The sequence below is a fragment of the Pezoporus occidentalis genome, unplaced genomic scaffold, assembly GCF_034315485.1.
Source record: "Pezoporus occidentalis ecotype Australia unplaced genomic scaffold, CSIRO_AGI_Poc_V1 ctg18, whole genome shotgun sequence".
NCBI lineage: Eukaryota > Metazoa > Chordata > Aves > Psittaciformes > Psittacidae > Pezoporus > Pezoporus occidentalis.
Genome location: NW_026913640.1, coordinates 11,353,009 through 11,368,655, shown reverse-complemented (window position 1 = coordinate 11,368,655; position 15,647 = coordinate 11,353,009). Strand labels below are relative to the sequence as shown.

Here is a 15,647-nt window from a genome sequence, read left to right as displayed (position 1 = left end):
TGACTGCTCAGGTGATTTTCTCTAGTGATCTCAGCATGTCCTGCTGTGCAAAAACCTCCATTCATTCTTGATTTTCCTCATTTCTGAGATTTTGTATTTGTAATTCTATTTACTCTGCTGCTTTGCAGATTTGTATGGCTTTTTCCAAATTCAACTCACAACGATTTTTAGCAGATGCTAATATATCTTACCATTACTTCAGGTCACCTCTAAGAATGTGATCCCATGAATTACAGAAAATTAAACTTCCTGCCTTCTTCAAGGAAATAAAATTTTCTTCAAACTACTCAAGTAGCTTCCAGTATTCATGAATCCAGAGTTTTACTTTAAAGCAAGCATAAAATATAAATACTAGATAAAATCTGGGGTCCAGGAAGCTTTTACACTAATTTGACATATGCAAAAACAAAGGGTGAAAGAAGCGGCTATGCAGTTCCCAAAACATAGATTAGATGTTGATTTAAACTTTTATATTTTGTATTGTCTGCTATTTCAAAACATGTCTAACAACATGAAAAATTATTTTTATTGTTTTCCTTTTCTGATGATGATTCCTTTTTCTTGACTGATACGTACTTTACAGACAAAAAGAGTCCCAAGGAGGGATTTTATTGTTCTCAATACAGCACACGCTTTATTCAGTGGAGTTTTCAGAATTAAGAAAATATGCATATCCAGTATTTCAATTATCTCTCTGCAGGGCTGTCCTGGGTTCAGTAGTAGCAGTCATGTTTCTCTTTCTTGGTAGCTGGTGCAGTGCAGTGTTTTGACTTTCGGCTCGGGAACAGAGCTGGTAACAGTGATGTTTTGGTTTGGCCAAGGACTTTGTGAGCCTCATGCTCTGCCAGGAAGGAGGGGAAGCCAGGAGGAAGCAGAGACAGGACACCTGACCCAAAATGACCAAAGAGGTATTCCATACCACAGCACGTCATGCCCAGGATGTAACTGGGAGTTAGCCAGAAGGGCTGGGAGACAGCAGGGTTGGAGGAGGTATGGGTCAGAGCTTGGTCGGGCTGAGGGGGGTGAGTTATCGGTTGGCTGGTGGTGAGGTGTTGTATTCTCTTCCCTTGTTATTTCGTTTATCATTGTTATTATTGGTAGTAGCAGTAGTGATTTGTGTTATACCTTGGTTACTAAACTGTTCTTATCTCAACCCGTGGGAGTTGCATTCTTTTCGATTCTCCTCTCCGTCCCTCCGGGAGTAGGGGGAGGGAAAGAAGGGGGGGGAGTGAGTGAATGAGTTGCCTGACTGGGGTTAAACCACGACAAGGGCCTAAGGTGGTCATGTGCTCTTCACCCATATGTCCCCCCTCAAATATTATTTCTGGTTGCCCTCACCATCATCTGTAGTTGTGGGGAAAAAAAAAAGTATTATGGACTATTCAAGCCCACTTCAGCCTCTGTAAAAGCAGTCAGTCCTTGTACATTCAATATCCCTTGTATAGGCCCTATACAGGACATGCTTCCACAGAGCAAGACATTTGCTGGGGGGGGGTGGGGGGGGTGGGTGCCAACATAAAGCAACTGTTCACATTTAACCTCGATGTAACGTACCTTATTCTTAAGATATTTCACTCATGGGTCCATATTTTTAATCAATGGAGAAAGATGAAGAGTGAAACTGAGTATCATATATGGAGGAAGGCAGAGGTCATCAAACCTCCATGTCATCTTGAAGAGCCAGTAGACATGTCAGCAATGTGGAACGCTCAACAGTGCAATACAGGGTTGATGTCCAAGGAACGCTTTACTATTTTCATGGATAGGATCACTGGTTTTATGAGCACTTAATTGTCGTGTTGACAGATCACCATCATTCTGCAAGCCTATTCGGTATCTGTCCAAAATTCAGATCGAAGCCCTAACAGGTTCTGGCTATTTTTCATGAGGATCCAGTACGATTTGCCAAAGTGTAAAATGCACTGAGTCTATTAAAGACATCAGACTATATTTGGGGAAACTATCTTATAAACTGAGGAAAAAAGTCCATTTAATTTTATAGTTAGGTTAAACAATATGAGTGCTTTGTTTTTCCTGTGCTGCACTTACTAATGGAATCACCTCTACCAAATAAAACTAAGTTATTTAATTGCTTAATAATTTGTTATGTTCAGTTAATGTAGTAATAATTCTAGTCTACCAATTTTCTGCATAGTATTTTGCTGTTTTTGTAATATTTGCATAGAAAATCAATGCAGTAAATTATCGAGATAATTATGTAATAATTTCTTTTTCTTAGGGAAGTGTATAAAGATTAAAATTACTGTCAGAAAAGACTGAAGTTAGTAACTATTTATTACTTTTATAATAGAAAACAAACAAACAAACAAAACTGATCAAGAGTCCAGAATAATTCTTGTATGTGTGGTACAGGACGTATGTAGCACTGAAAGAGCAATAAACAGCTTTAGAGAATAAAAAGTCCCTTGCATTTTTGAACAGATGAAAGCAAAAAATTCAGAAAACCAATCTTCTGTCTTACACTGTAAAATACTTGTGCAGGTTTTTATTGAACTTTGACTTTTGTAATTAATTTAAATATGAGTGATCAAAAAGACAGATAGTATCTCAATTTGATATATTGTAGCTACAGCATTATGGAAAAAGAATGCATTATATTTTATAATTAAGTAGTCAAATATTTAACTCTAGTGGGTCTTAACTAATTTATATTTTTCAGACACCATTGAAGTGCCCTTTTATTGTACTAGAGAATTTGCAATGAGCATTTCTCAAGGGACCCAGCCCTGTAATTGGGTGCTTCATCTGTGTAAAAACCAACTGGGTTTCTTTGAATTTGCATGGGTGAATGCAAATCTGCTCAAAGGGCAAGAAGCTACATTTACAGATGCCTACTTAGTTGCCTGCTGTTACTGTGTTTGTTTCCTGCCTGTTACTGAAGTGTTGGGAATAGATATGTCAGCATTTCAGGGTATAAGCAATCAGGTTGACAATGGCTGCTTTCAGCACCTCTAAAAACCAAACCCTTTATAACACAGGTTCTTAAAATCCTGAATTTGATAAGACTGTAGAAATGATTATGGATACATGAGAAGGAAATAAATAACAACAGGAGAAAGGAAAAACTGCATTACTCTTGTACAGAGACAAGAGACAGGCTAAGTAATATTTATAAAACTAAAAGAAAACATGAGCAGAGAGCCTTAGTCCCATTTACATGCACACCCTTTTACTTTATTATAGCAGTGCTAATAAAATGTTCATATAGTTATGTAAAATTAATTTGAGATGTTATTAATCTCTTCTTTTAGAAAATATTCTCAAATAGTGTTATTAAGCCAAAATTATTATCATTTCATACAGCTTTGGGTTCTTTTGGGTTCTTAGATACAGCTGTATCATTTCGTTCAGCTTTGGGTTCTTAGTCCTGAAGCTTCAGTTTAAGGCAATTACAGTCATCTGCATATAGACCTTCTTTAAATGCCATTTGATTAGGATTCTTCATATGCTTCTTGGGGATTATTATATCTAGATAATACATATATGTGATTTCCAGACCAGTTTAGTTTTTTAGAACATATTTTCTTGCTTCTTCAATGAAAAGTTATTTAAAAAAAAAAAGTTATTAGAGAAAATCAAGTGGAAGAAATTATATCAAATTAGAAATAAAATGGATAGCATCAGTAGGGCAAAGTTTTTGTAAGCATGAAATGAGTAAATCTATAAATGAGTAAAGCTGTTCAGGAAATATGAAGTTGCATATTTCTGACCATAAAGAGGTATCAGATTTTTAGTTGCAAAAGTTAACGGATAAAATAGGGTTATTGCCTATTTCTTGTCAGATGTAAATGACTAGTCCAGATGTAGATGTAGATATCATCATATGACCAGGTGAATTTTGGACGTATATGAAAGATAAATTTGTAAGGGGAAAAAATTGAAGCTCTTATGAGAATTAACAGTATTACAAAGCTGAAGAAATTAATGACAGAAGTGAATATATCAAATTACATCAGTGTAGGTTAGGGCATTACATGTATCTGTAAAAACTATCAGCAATCATAAATTTTTCTTCCTTTTTTTAAAATAAATTTTTAGTTTACATTTTCTGCTTGGAGATATGATTAACATTCCCCTCACTAAATAATCACATGATCATCAATAAAGTTAACAGTATCTGATATAAGCATAGTTATGCTTACAAGTGTATTATGTTTATTTCTGTACCCGTATGTTTTTTAGTGTGCACTACTTGAATTAACAGACTCTCATTCTCCAACTGTTTCTTCTTCAAAAGCTACAGCTATACTCTGTTGATTCTAACTTTATGGCACTTTCAAGCAGCTTCTTCTGCTATAGTTGACTTCTTTTGACATCAAACCTCTAACACTCCCAGTGCATCCTCACAAACTACAGGGAACAAATATGCAACGTGTTCCTCAGCTTGAAAACTTTAAAGTTGACAGCTAAAATGTCAGTGACTTTTTACAGACACCTATATTTATTAATGCTTCAGAGAGCATATTCTCTCTAAAAAAAAATGGCACATCTTTAATAACAATAAATAACATTTTATTTTGATGTTGACATGCTATTATTTATAACTGTGCTCACATTTTTTCAGAGATTCTATGGTCTTCACTTCATCTTAAAATTCACTAATAAATAGGTATCTCCATGAGTACTCCTTCTAAAATTAATTAGAAAATTAGAATGCAATTAAAGTTGGAAAAAACAACAGAAATTAGATACTAAACAAGTTCTTAGACATACACTAAACAAATTCTTAGACATATTTGTATTTCTTCCTAAGTAACAGTGCTTTGGAGTTGTATTATTCCTTAACTTATTGTTACAAATCTCTTGAAGAAGTAGCTTTGCTTATTTTATATATGATACTGTTGTTCATTATCTGTGTATATCCAAACCTATTAAAATAAAGTGGAGGATATTAAGTTTCACAAATATATCTGCTTTAAATAGAAAGCCCTTAGCTCACTAAAGATCTGATTTTATGTCATATCATAATCCAGTGAATGACCTCCAGTTCCACAGATTCTTATAGACCTTGAACAGGATCAGCATATCTTAAGAGTTTCCCAGGTCCTTACAGGATTGAGCCAGGAGTAAAAAAACTCATAAAAGACAAGTAAAGAATTATTGGCAGTTTCACAGACCCAACTTCTGAAAACAATACAAGAAAACCATGTATCTACAGTGCTCAAAAGCCCTTTGCATGGAATGAACTCTAGGAAATAGATTACAAAGCCAGTAACAGACTAGCACATGAACCACTGTATCTAACTCTGTTCTAAAGCAGGGTGAAGCTACTCTTGATAATCCTTTCTTCAGACTTCTGCAAAAAAGACAGGAACTTTAGTAAATCATCTGACCTCTTAAATTAAACAATCAAAGGTAGGAATTGCAAGGCAGCTCATACAGACCCATAGGACTGACCAAAGTAGAAAACTACAATTTTGAAGACAGAACCCTTGGCAGCATCTACACCAGCTAAGACACAGGCTGAAGGGCCAGACTCCTTTCATCTATACTGCTAAACATATTGCTCACTTTATGGGTTGGCTTGAAGCATTGATAGTTCCTGTAAATACACCATTTATTTATTTATATAAGATGTTAATAAATATGCATTTTCTTAATCAGCCATGTACTTGAGCTTCTAGACCAGTAAAGAACAATAAGGTATAGAGGGAAGTTTGCTTGTTTCTAAAATTAATTGCTATATGCCATAATGTTGTACCATACTTCTGATTCCCTGCGAAATAGGCAGCTATCATCAGCTTGCAGTTAACTTGTTTAGCTCATTTGCAGTAAAACCTGAGACAATGGATGCTTTCACAATCTCTATACTTACATGCCAATACAAGTTTCAGTAGTGTTTAACACTGCTAAACATTGCTATTGTACTTCAGAAAATACAAAATTTTCAGCTGTTACCAGGTTTTGATATTGAGGGAGCAACAGTTATCTGTACTTATCAAAACATGGAATTTTTTAATGAATAACAATAAATTGTTCTGAACAAAACTAAAATACAGCAACAGCTGGGATACCTCATTAGAAATTTTTCTTAAATAATAGCTGAAGCATTGACATAGGATTTTGAAACACAGAGTAAGAAGTTAGGTTTAGAAATCTTTGCGTTAGTTTCCCACATTCCTGATGAAAATTCGTCCCTCTAGTAAACTGCAAAAAGATAAGTGATATCATTATACTAAAGGTAACATTCATTAAACACAGGAAGGAGGACATTAAAAGGCCAATTCATCTCCAGTGTTCTACCTTTTACTGTGTGTAACCAATTGTCAAAATATTTAATGGTTGCATTTTTTATAAATTGTCAAACAACTTTGGTTCCTATCATACACTAAATACAGACTGTGTTCAGGATGGTCTTCATACAAAACACTGTTTTCAACTTTATGGTGTGATTAAGAAGGTGCAAACCCTGTCAGTCTTATCAAAACAGTGGAAGTTGAATCCATACAATTTTTTCTACACTTCTACAAATACATAATTACATCTATTCATATGAAAGGAAGGGGTGTGCCTTTTTAGATATAATAGCATATATCAATAGCAATTATCCCTTACCAAAACATTTTATCATGAAACAAATTTCTATGATAAAATAATTGTTTCTGAAGCTCCTTTACTCTGAAACATGACTTGCAGAATACAGCCAGCCACACGAATTTCTTCACTGAGATTGTTTAAATTATGCTAGTAACTAGTTTATACTTGCGGTATATGCATATTCAGCAGTGCCATAGAATTCTGCTTTGTCTCACTGATTGGATGGCTAGAATTTTCATAAATAAAGGCTGGGGAAATCAAAGAGTTCTGAAGATAGACACGTAGAATGGCATTCATGAGGCCACAAATATAGACATCGTCAGTACAGATATTTTCATGTTAGCTAGTTGTCAAGACTTTTTCACAGTGAGTGGAGTAAAATTGGCACTTTCACAGCATGAGTCATCTCATCCTAAAATAGATGATTAAAATAGGTCAGATGAATCATTGGCTGTTGCTTTCTATTGACCTTGAAGAGAGCATTGTGTTACTAGCTAGTCTGTATACACATATAAACCACAGACCTATGAAGCTGGGTGAGAGGGACATAACCCAGTTTATCTTTGGAAACAATATTTTCACAACAAGATTTACAAGCATGTATGAGAATAATAGACTAATATTTCCTAATGGGGAAGAATATTTGCATCCTATATGGAAAATAAGCTGAAAGACAGTACGTGTGATTTAAAGGGATGCCCTATGTCTCTATGTAAAGTATTTGGATATAGTAGTATATCCTCCTGGCTCTAGAAGATACATACGCTCTTTGAAATATTATCATAGTGCTTCAGTACAGCATATCCATATATGAAGACCTTGATATCATACAGTAAATGGCTGATTCATTTGAGCAAAACCAAGACTTCAAATACTTTTGAATTAATTTTGAAAGATTCTGATTAGATGACAAATAGCTTTGCAGTAAATTGCAAATTCTCCCACTAAAATTAAAATAAGAAACGTACACATGTAGTGAGGTTTTGACTGAGAAAAGTTATAACTGAGCCTTTAAATTGCAACTACACACCGCATACACAGAATACTTTAACACCTTCAAGCATCTTCTTCCACTGATTTATTCTTGTGTGGACACCCACAGGGGCATTTCCTTGAAATCATATACTTTATTGTTAACATTTGCTGCTTTGCTAGAAGTGAAGACCAAACTATCTCAAATCTGGTTGACTACAAGATATCTCCCTACTTCAGATTTAAATGAGACTGTACTAAATCTGGCGTTCAAAGAAAATCTGCTTCTTGTTTTTTAAGTCAAAGGGAGTTAAATCCACTCATTACCTTTGAAATGCACTCCTAACAGTCTAAAAATGGATTGAGGCAAGCAGTGCTATCAATTCCTCAGTGATCTTTACTTCCAAAAAATGTGTAAGTATGGTAAATTTGCCAAGTTTTGTAAGACTGTGTACACATTCAAGAGATTTTTTATTTTCATTTTTCAAATACTCAGGGAAAGGTCTTACCAGAAAGGAACTTTTAGGGTACAAAACTGTTTACAAATTTGGATGAAATCTGGCAAATAACTGTGAGCTTGGAAACATTTAATCTCCATATTTTTCTAAAAAAAAAAAAAAAAAGCAAATTGTTTTTAAATTCTTAGAAATTATAAAATCAGATAAAAAATGAGTTAAAAGAAAATAACCTAACCTATTTCTCAAAACTCTTGTTACAGTTATTGGTAGATTATCCTAAATCCTATCTAGTCAGGTGTTTTGCTAACACAGGCCAAATAAAGTCAAGCATAACAGGTAGATATAGCGATCAGGACCTATATTTCAGCATACAAACAATATTGTACTTGTCTCTCATCTTCTCCTCATACTGGCAGTCTCTTTGTTCCCTATATGTACAGCTTCTCTTGTACTGCACAGTGTACTTTGTGAATATTGCAACGACTAGAGTCAGAACAATGAGAAAGTAACTCTTGTATTTGTCTTTAAAAGGTACCTGTAATGTATATGGCTGTATTTATCCACTTTGTCCTAAGCTGAATTTCAATGTTACAAACTCACCAATTTTTTAGTGTATTCATACAAAGACTATTCGGTCAAAATACAGCATCAGTATGCTGGTTTTCTTTTAGGAAACGTACTTTTTCCTTCCAGTTATAAATATTTCACCTTAGTCTCAGAAGCCTTCCTTTATTTCATATGGGTAAATGTGTGTTTTATTAATTCTTCCCCTCGATCTACTGATGTCAATAGCAGAACACATCACACATTTAGCTTCCATTAAAATCAAGGATGATCAAGTAATGTGAAGGAAATTCAGTGAGAACTACATCTGTGAGAACAGCTAGATGCATGTAGTGGCACTTCTTTCCAATTATAAGAACAAAACAAATAGGAAGGCTTTGTTGACAAAAGTAAACTTCATGATTAAGAACTCTTTTGGTTGTTTGTTTTTTTTAAGAAACTGCTAAGCATTCTTAAAAAAATACATGAAAATAAAACATGAATTATTTTTTAAAGGAAAAAAAGGTTTTTACAAATGCTGTTTATTAATAAGTGTGACTGCCAGCTGTTTTTCTCTAGAATAAATATTTTTATTCATGGTTATTTGGAGAGAGGACTTTATCCATATGTTAGCTTCCTGTGATTTTCTTTTCTTTTTTTTTTTCCTTATAAAAATATGTAATAGGTCTTGAGACGTGGAGGTTTTTTTCATCTTTTAATAGAAAATACAGCTAGGAATACCATTTGGAATTTTTACTTTGCTCATCCTTACTGTTTTTTTTTAATAAGGAGAAGTAAAAAAATGGAGAATATAAGGGAAAAAAAAATTATTTACATATATGCTTAAAAAAAATTACATCCTTGTAATATAAAAAATTATTGAGGTGTTTCTCCTTTTTCCTATTTCTATTTCTTATTTACTTGCTTCCAACATTTTCCAGTGAGAAAGTCTAAGCAACCAAATTTTTTTTGCCATATTCTATTTAACTTTTAAAACTTTCATTTCCTTATTGGAAATTAAACCAAGAATAGGAAAATTAAAAAATAAAAAAAAAAAGGAAGAAAGAAAAGGAGCAGTACCACAGTAAAGGCTAAATATTGAAAGGTAGGGTGAGTAGGCCACTATTTAATTTTCTCACAAGATGTTTTTGTCTTTAAGTGATCTCATAGGGTTTCATAACCCTGGTCTGGATGCTGGAGAATAATATTTATAGCTCTACAATATCAACAAATAATACATTAAATCAATTTATTTGCAAATTCTACTTCCCTTTAAAAATGATATTCATTACCAATTTTGAACAACTGTCTGTGGCAGTCTAAACATGTAGTGTGTATGTAGCAGAAGGAGGATTGTCTGGAGAAACTGAAAGTAAACACTTTCATCACACCACTAATGCAAATGCATGTAACATAAAAATAAGAAGGATCATTTTCTCTTATTCATATTCATATTGAAGTGAAACTGCAACTGAATATATGAATCTTTTTTTAACACCTTCTGAAGTACCAACAGAACCTAGGAGATTCATCATGAAAGTTGTTCATTCAGGATGGCATTTTTAAGGTACACAAGGACCCCTGTTTCATCCTAGTTCTCCTTCTAAATTAAAAGTATTTTGAGAATAACAAAACAGATTGCTTCTTGCGCTATGAAACAAGTGGCTGCTCTCAGGCTGCCATAACATACTATTGGCACAATTAAAACTTTTGCATGGATAAGGATCTTGTGCAATATTCTCTAGATGAACTGCCATCACCTTTGAAGAAAAGGCTGTAGCAAGTCCTTCTTGTTGTGCCCCTCAGATAGACGGAGACTGTTTATAGGTTTACATGTGAATTGTTAAGAAGTTGTTGTATCAGCTTCTACTAAAGTAATACTAGCAATTAACATGTGTTTTTAAAAATCACTCTTTAAGGAAGGAGAAAAAAAAGAAAAGCTAAGGATGATTTAGAGCTATGTCACATCAATTGGCCTATGATTCTGAACGTAGCAGCAGATTCAGGTATACTCAAAGACTCTATTTCCATGAGGATGCCTTTCCTAGCAGAAACTACTGTCCAGTGACCTGTCCTGTTACTTTTCTGGTGTTTCTGGTGTTTTTGCCTCTTTGCCTGACAACAACTTTTGACATGACCATTTTGATTGTATATCCACTGCTAGATTCTTTACACCTGAAACTGCTTCCATACCTATTTATTGGTTAAGTAGAGACTTGCTGAACATCTTTACCTGTAGGTAATGCCTACAATGTAATAAGAGGTGAGATGCAGGATGCTGGAACACTCTACATAGTGGCAGTTTACACAGGACAGAAACAGTAGGTGTAATGAAGGTGTAAACAAGGTGTATTGTAGTAACAAATTTCCAAAGTCTAGCAGGAAACCTAGATTAAGGTTACTAAGGTGTGCCTAATAACTTCAAGGTTGACTTCATGGCTACTGTCATCCCTGCAGGTTACATGAAAGGCCATGGGAATGAATGACTATAATCTACCTAACATCCCAAGTAGTTTTAGTTTGATAGATTTCAGATAACCCACAATCCTTTGCAACGTGTGCATAAAATGCACTATGTGCCCACTTTGCTGTTTAACTGTCAGACAGCATAAGTGTTGATCCATTTTTTAAGAGTGAAAATATCTCAGGTATATGGTGTTCCATAGATTTATTAGCCTGCCATCTGAAATCTAACCTGCATTTATAGTATTTATTTACTTCCAGAAGTGAATCATTTTCCATTTTATTCTGTTTAGTATTCCTTTTCCAGGGTCTCATCCAGCTCCTCTTAAATGATCAATGTCAATGGTGATTATGCTTAAATATTCCTTTTAAGACAGGAGATACCATCCCACATACTTTCTTAATAGGCTTGCATAACTTAATCCAGACTACAATGGCAGATCCCTTTCCTTAGAGAGTCACCACAACTTCAGCCCATGACTATGCACATTTCTTCTTCTTTCAGTTTCTTCTCTTGCTCATTAGGTCTGTATGTAGAGTTAGGTAGAAAAAAATGACATTATTATGGTTAATTTTAAAGGAGGCTGGGGAAAAAAATACTTTTTTTTCAATTATGTGTATACTGTAAAAATTCAACTTGTCATTGAAAACCAAGTACGAAACTTGGGCTTTTTCTTTGTAGACAAAAAGTAATCTTTGAATATAAATCCAGGCATATTTCAGATGCATTTCTATAGAATTGGAAAAAAATCCTTTCTGCCTAGAAAGAAACCTTTTTTGAATATTTTTTTACCCATTTCTTCTTTATGATGAGCTTGCTGATTTATGTAATGCCTCTTCCCCTAAAACCCTTTTAATCATATTCTTGCAGAACAGTCTATACATCCCAAACTTTTCCCAACAGTGCTAGAGCAAAAATGGACAATAGAAATCTTTCAAATAAATAATCAAGTAGAACATGTGTTGATTTTAAATGCTCTATCCACTTGAATTTTTAATTCACTTTCAAGTCCCTTCTCTCTTAATTATCTGTTCAGATGGTAAGTGGTATTGAGGTCACGCTATTCTAAGACACTTATCCATGAAGTGCTGAGTTCACTTCTACTGCTGTATCAATTCCTATTATTATTAAGTCAGTGAAGTGGGCTTTTACACACTGATTTGGATGAGGTGAGGTACCTGAGTCTCAGAAACTGAATTCATTGCTCAAGAAAGAAAGCTATAGACTGAAAATCAGCTCTCTGAAGACAGTTTAATTTGAGGCATTGTGTCATATCATTATGAATTCCATATTTCATTTACTCACTGAAGCCCAAGTTACTCCTGTTAAAAACTGTTGTACTTATTGATGCATCAAGCTGCTTCACTCATCGAGTGGACTGACTGCTTTAGGCTGCTTCATCCATGGATTGGACTGACTACTTCAGGGGTTTTCTTTGCATTCTTCTTTAAGAAAGAGCTCTCTATTTTACAAAAGCTGGTTATTCTCCCAGAAAGCATTATGATTCAGGAAAGTGAACTTGGATGTCTCAAAATGGGGTACCAAAAATTAGCAGTCAAATATGAAAACCATATCTAAAACTGTGGCCATGTGCTTAAAAATTTATATTGCTTCCTGAATTGTGTTCATGTACAATCAATATGCTTTTACAGGGATTAACTTGGGTTTTCTTTGGTGTAAGCAAAAGTTGAAAGGTGAGGAGGGCTTAGGAGTTTTCTTGTAGGTACACTGCCATGGGCAGCATAACTCCTACTTGCTTTAAAGAATGCAGGTGAGAAAGATAATCTTGACATTTTCCACAAGCAGCTCAGCTATTCCACTCATCTTCCTCTTGAGCAATATAAATGGTACACATTATTCTATGTGCATATATCACTTAAACTCGACTATATATCAGTAAACATTACTATAATCCTAGCACATTATTGTTATTATTATTATTATTATTATTATTATTATGTCTAAGCTTACATGTATACAGACATGTACACAGCACGTTTCTGTGCGTAACAGTGAAAGGAGAAATTCCATACAGGTTTTTATACTGTTAGGTTTTTATCTTAAGGCATTTGAGGATCTGGTCCTTTTCATAGTGTTTTATAAGTTAAGGGTTGCAATCTTACATGGGTTAGTTGCTAACAAGCATTGACTTCAATAAGACATTGCTTCTTTCCCATTTTCAGTTCATTAAAGTGTTTATCAAATGGAATTGTTCAGGGTAAGGTAATGCCAGAGTTAAAACAATATGTTCATTATATCATCTCTCACATAAAAATCTAAAGGGCAATTTAAGTGGACTTCTTGGATGATGAAAGTTTCTGGAGTATACAGTATCAAATACTTACATTTATGTTGAGGCATATTGGTTGTTGATATTATTGGAATTGGTTAGAAAGACATTAAAACCGTCAAAACAAGCGAGTAGCCTACTAAAATAAAAAAAAAATGAAAAATTTTCATATAAAAGTTTTTTTGACAACCAAACTGAAATAACGAATATATTTCTAAGGTTTAACTATATTTATCCTAGAATAATTCTAAGTCCATTGAAGTCAAAGGCAGCTGTTCCACAAGTTCACTGAGTTTTGAGCTGAAATCTTACTGTGCCCTTACGTGTTATTTTCGTAACAGGAGGGACCTTAGCAGTCTGGAAGGCAATTGAAAGAAAGAATGAAAATATTTATCTTAGGAAACATCCAAAATACCTTTGACAAAAAATATCCTGACATACCTTTAAAGATTTTGTATGCGATTTTGTACATTTGTAATTAAAAATGCAAATATAATAATTTTTATTCCACAAAACTACAAGAAATATGTGAAATGCATAATTCTGCAAACTGTACCTGCCAGTTAAAGATAACAGCAACATATTCTATTGCAGCAACATTTCATGGTAGATGAAAATCAAAGCTGAATAAGTCCATGTAACTTCTTAGCTAATTGCCTTGTACTGCAGCAAATGATTTTTTTTAATTTTTTAATTTTTTATTATTTTTTTTTACAGAGGAGTTAGTGATTTGAAAGGAAGTTAAGCAAAACAGAACTTACTCTGGAGGGTCAGAATAATATTTAAGTACAGAATAATGTTTAAAGAACAGCTGCAGCTTAGTATCCACCTGGCCTAAGCAGCAGTCATTGTAAATTACATTAAATGTCAATGATAATTACATAATAGTATAAACTTCATCTTGGTTTCTGTGTTCAATGTTTTAAACAGCAGTTCATTAGAAGTTTAGTGACAGTGTATCTATGCATATTTCATCACAGAATGAATGCAAAACATAGACCTTCTAAAAGCCTTAGTTTTGACCCTGTGCAACGTTGTTCCACAACTCAGTGGAAATGCTAGCAATGCAGTATAAACACCACGAATGAGGTCAGTAATGGGTCCCTACACCACCACAGGTTATATTGTTAAAGAAACAAAAAGCAACCCTAAAGACAAGAAATACGTGCATGCAGTTAGCACTTGCAAAAGCTTTCCATTCCTGTAGCTATCTTTACACTATTTGACTCATTGTCATTAAAAACACAGTATTAGCCAGAACAGGTGGTATGGCGATTTCGCCACAGCACTGTCCTTTGTGAATAAGTGTCTTTCTCTATATCAACAAAATCTGTTTCAGAAAAATATATTATTGTGCTATAAGTAAATTCTCCTTCCCTTACATCTTGTTATCTACTCTCATTAAATTACCCCTTCTCTCAGTAGCTCACCAGTTCCCTCATTCACCTATCATTGTGCCAGAGCTGATTGAGAAACATTTAAAAGTGCTGGACTTCAACCCTAGCCCAGCTTCTGCACTCCATCAATCAGCTCAGTAAATCTGTCAACCTGCCCTCATCTTCCAGCACCACCCCAGTTCAGCTCCATAAAGAATAGTTATTCCTTAGCTTCCTCACTTTACCCTGCAGTCTCTGAGAATCTACAGAAGTCCTCTTTATGCAATGAATCCAGAGAATAAACAAAAAAATCACTTCATGGCATCAAATAATCCTCACCCTTTCTACCTAAGTAAGCAATTTACTCCCCAGATTTTTTTTCCTTTAATTCAAAGGACTAACTATCTTTGGACCATGATGCTTGACAAAGACAGAGCTTTCCCAGTTGGAGTACAAAGTGGATTTACAGGCAATAACTAGTGTGGTTTTTACCCTTTGCAAGATGTAAATGAAAATCTACACGTCGATTTAAAAGATCTCCATGGTCATATGTTCTAAGATAAACAAGTCCTGTTTTTTTTTCAGTCAGCTACACACACTAGAAAAAGGGAATAAGGAAGCTTTTTGTGTGCATTTCATGCTTTCTTAATACTATCGCAAACATTTAAATTATTTGATCAGATCAACTCCTGTTATTATGAATGTTTTAATCCCAGCTCAGTGGAAAATATTTCTAGAGGAATTTCACTTTGCAATTATTTAATCATCCATAAATGCTGTTTTTCCAGGGACCTTGAAGCATTGTTGTTGAACTATATTATTATATTGATCCTCCAGACAGGAAAATACACAGTAGGGAAGCAAGGCTGAGAACCAGATGTTCTGTATTCCCCTCACATCCACTGCCTGTCTTCTCACTTTTTATGCGAATGCATTCATTCAAGGAAGAGGTAGCAAAGCCTTTCTCAAAAAGGAATGTAGCAATT

The 15,647-nt window shown here is 34.3% G+C and overlaps 1 long non-coding RNA gene across 1 annotated transcript; it reads right to left on the bottom strand.

Moving 5' to 3' along the window:
• Positions 1 to 4,831: 4,831 nt before the first annotated feature.
• On the bottom strand, positions 4,832 to 15,092 carry LOC134161801 (uncharacterized). Its single transcript, XR_009964093.1, has 3 exons — positions 14,668 to 15,092; positions 8,040 to 8,134; positions 4,832 to 5,317 (listed from the first exon to the last, which is right to left on the bottom strand). It is a non-coding gene; the product is annotated as an uncharacterized LOC134161801 (long non-coding RNA).
• Between the last annotated feature and the right edge of the window lie 555 nt (positions 15,093 to 15,647).